This window comes from Aotus nancymaae, unplaced genomic scaffold, assembly GCF_030222135.1.
Source record: "Aotus nancymaae isolate 86718 unplaced genomic scaffold, 86718_ANA_hifiasm-v0.15.2.pri h1tg000003l, whole genome shotgun sequence".
NCBI classification, from domain to species: domain Eukaryota; kingdom Metazoa; phylum Chordata; class Mammalia; order Primates; family Aotidae; genus Aotus; species Aotus nancymaae.
Window position 1 is genome coordinate 3,369,874 of NW_026988414.1, and position 3,944 is coordinate 3,373,817.

Genomic DNA, 3,944 nt, shown 5'->3' on the forward strand with positions numbered 1-3,944 from the left:
TCACTCTATCACTAAGGTTGTAGTGCAGTGGTGCGATCTTGGCTCACTGCAATCTCTGCCTCCCGGGTTCAAGCAATTCTCATGCCTCAGCCTTCCAAGTAGATGGAAGTACAGGTGCCCATCACCATGCCCACACTCAGCTAACTTTTGTATTTTTAGTCGAGACAGGTTTTTGCCATGTTGCCCAGACTGGTCTTAAACTCCTGATCTTAAGTGATCTGCCCACCGTGGGCTCCCAAAGATATTTGTCAATTTTATTTGTCAAAAATATGTGTCATCGCTGGGTGTGGTGGCTGACGCCTGTAATCCCAGCACTTTGGGAGGCTGAGGTGGGCGGATCATCTGAGGTCAGGAGTTCGAGACCAGCCTGGCCAACATGGTGAAACCCCATCTTTTTTTTTTTTTAAGATGGGGTTTCACTATGTCGGTCAGGCTGGTCTCGAACTCCCGACCTCAGGTGATCTGCCTGCCTTGGTCTCCAAAGTGCTTGGATTACAGGCATCAGCCACCACACCTGGCTGAAACCCCATCTTTAAAAAAAAAAAAATTTGTCAATTGATCCAACACATTTTTTTCTTTCTTTCATTTTTTCTTTTCTTTTCTTTTTTTTTTGAAACAGTGTCAGGCCGGGCGTGGTGGCTCACGCCTGTAATCCAAGCACTTTGGAGGCCAAGGCAGGCGGATCACCTGAGGTCGGGAGTTCAAGACTAGCCTGACCAACATAGTGAAACCCTGTCTTTTTTTAAAAAAAAAAAGAAAGAAACGGTGTCTTGCTCTGTTGCCCAAGCTGGAGTGCAGTGATGAAATCTCAGCTCACTGCAAACTCTGTCTCCCGAGGTCAAGTAATCTTCCTGCCTCAGCCTCCCAAATAGCTGGGATTACAGGTGCATGCCACCACCTGGCTAATTTTTGTATTTTTAATAGAGACAGGGTTTCACCATATTGTTCAGGCTGGTCTTGAACTCCTGATCTCTGGTGATCCACCCGCCTCAACCACCCAAATTGCTGGGCCCCAACATGTTTTTCACTCAATACATATTGATTAAGTACTTTTTCCCCGCTGCCCCCCACCGCCACCCCTCAAGGTGGAATTTTGCTTTTGTTGTCTAGCCTGGAGTGTAATGGCGCGATCTCAGCTCACTGCAACCTCTGCCTCCTGGGTTCAGGCTACTCTCCTGCCTCAGCCTCCCAAGTGGCTGGGATTTCAGGCGTGCACCACCACGCCCAGCTATTGTTTTGCATTTTTAGTAAAAACAGAGTTTCTCCACGTTGGTCAGGCTGGTCTCTAACTCCTGACTTCAGGTGATCCACCTGCCCTGACCTCCCAAAGTGCTGAGATTACAGGCCTGAGCCACCATGCCCAGCTTGATTAAATACTTTTTAAGTATTTTTTTTTTTTTATGAGGAAGCCCTTCTAGTTTAAGGTAATGGCTGAATATTTGAAATTTCACATATTTAATTGTACCTAAATAACTGTTAATATGTTACATTTCTCTTGTTTTTATTTTTATTTTAGTTAAAAAAGAGATGAACCAGGTGCAGTGACTCACACCTGTAATCCCAGCACTTTGGGAGGCTGAGGCAGGCAGATCACCTGAGGTCAGGAGTTGGAGACCAGCCTGACCAACAAGGAGAAACCCAGTCTCTACTAAAAATACAAAATTAGCTGGGCATGGTGGCACATGCCTATAATCCCAGCTACTCAGGAGGCTGAGGCAGGAGAATTGCTTGAACCCAGGAGGCGGAGATTGCAGTGAGCCAAGATGGTGCCACTGCACTTCAGCCCGAGCAATAAGAGTGAAACTGCGTCTCAAAAAAAAAAAAAAAAAAAAGAGATGGGATCTTTCTATGTTGCCCAGGCTAGTCTTGAACTCCTGAGCTCAAGTGATCCTCCAGCCCTGGCCTTCTAATGTGCTGGGATTACAGGTATGAGCCATCTCACCCAGCCAACATATTTTTAACAGAATTGGTGCTGCATGTATAATGTTGAAAAAGGAATACTGGCCGGGCACAGTGGCTCACGCCTGTAATCCCAGCACTTTGGGAGGCTGAGGCGAATAGATCACCTCAGGTTAGGAGTTTGAGACCAACCTGGCCATTACGGTGAAATCCCATCTCTACTAAAAATACAAACAAATGCTCCTCCCGTTCTCCATCATGGCGCAGGATCAAGGTGAAAAGGAGAACCCTATGTGGAACTTGGCATCCACAAGCTCTGTCTCAACGTCTGTGTTGAGAGTGGAGACAGACTGACCCTCGCAGCCAAGGTGTTGGAGCAGCTCACAAGGCAGGCTCCTGCGTTTTCCAAAGCTAGATACACTGTCAGATCATCTGGCATCTGAAAAAATGAAAAGATTGCTGTCCACTGCACAGTTCCAGGGACCAAGGCAGAAGAAATTTTTTTTTTTTTTTTTTTTTTTTTGACAGAAGAAATCTTGGAGAAGGGTCTAAAGGTGCAGGAGTATGAGTTAAGAAAAAATAACTTCTCCAATACTGGAAACTTTGGTTTTGGGATCTAGGAACACATCGATCTGGGTATCAAATATGACCCAAGCATTGGTATCTACGGCCTGGACTTCTATGTAGTGCTAGGTGGGTTTCAGCATCACAGACAAGAAGCGCAGGACAGGCTGCACTGGGGCCAAACACAGAATCAGCAAAGAGGAGGCCATGCGTTGTTCCAGCAGAAGCATGATGGGATCATCCTTCCTGGGAAATAAATTCCCGTTTCTTTTTTTTTTTTTCGAGACGGAGTTTCGCTCTTGTTACCCAGGCTGGAGTGCAATGGCGTGATCTCTGCTCACCGCAACCTCCGCCTCCTGGGTTCAGGCAATTCTCCTGCCTCAGCCTCCTGAGTAGCTGGGATTACAGGCACGCGCCACTATGCCCAGCTAATTTTTTGTATTTTTAGTAGAGACGGGGTTTTACCATGTTGACCAGGATGGTCTCGATCTCTTGACCTCGTGATCCACCCGCCTCGGCCTCCCAAAGTGCTGGGATTACAGGCGTGAGCCACCACGCCCAGCAATTCCCGTTTCTATCCAAAAGGCCAATAAAAAGTTTTCAGTGAAATGTAAAAAAAGAAAAAAATTAGCTGGGCAAGGTGGCAGGTGCCTGTAATTCCAGCTACTCCAGAGGCTGAGGCAGGAGAATTGCTTGTACCCAGAAGGTGGAGGTTGCAGTCAGCTGAGATAGCGCCATTCCCCTGGGCAAGAAGAGCAAAACTCTGTCTAAAAAAAAATAAAAGTCTGAGCGTGGTGGCTCATGCCTGTAATCTCAGCACTTTGGGAGGCCAAAGTGCTGAGACCACCTGAGGTCGGGAGTTCGAGACCAGCCTGACCAACTTGAAAAAACCCCATCTCTACTAAAAGTACAAAATTAACCAGGTGTGGTGGTGCATGCCTCCCAATTAGCCAAGCTACTTGGGAGGCTGAGGCAGGAGAATCACTTGAACCCGGGAGGCAGAGGTTGTGGTGAGCCGAGATCACGCCATTGCTCTGTAGCCTGGGCAACAAGAGCAAAACTCTGTCTCAAAAAAAAAAAAAAAGGCTGGGTGCAGTGGCTCACACCTGTAATTCCAGGCTTTTGGAAGGCCGAGATAGATTAATTGCTTGAGCTCAGGAGTTCAAGACCAGCCTGGGCCAAATGGTGAAACCCAGTCTCTACAAAAACTAACTGGCCATGGTGGCGTGTACCTGTAATCCCAGCTACTAGGGAGGCTGAGCTGGGAGATCACTTGAGTGCAGGATGTTGAGGCATGATGGTGCCGCTGCAGTCCAGCCTGGGCAACAGAGTGAGACTCTGTCTCAAAGAAGAAAAAGACAAAAAAACCCTGTAATACATATGAACAAAACACTATTGGGCTAGAGAAAAGGGAACAAATACATCTACTTGCAGGTTAAAAGGAGCTTAAGCCTCCTCTCATTCTAGCACACCCCACTCCA

At 47.2% G+C, this 3,944-nt stretch overlaps 1 pseudogene; it reads left to right on the plus strand.

Annotated features, from left to right (window-relative positions):
- Positions 1-2,157: 2,157 nt before the first annotated feature.
- LOC105721030 (large ribosomal subunit protein uL5-like) lies at positions 2,158-2,720 on the plus strand (annotated as a pseudogene).
- The last annotated feature ends 1,224 nt before the right edge of the window (positions 2,721-3,944 follow it).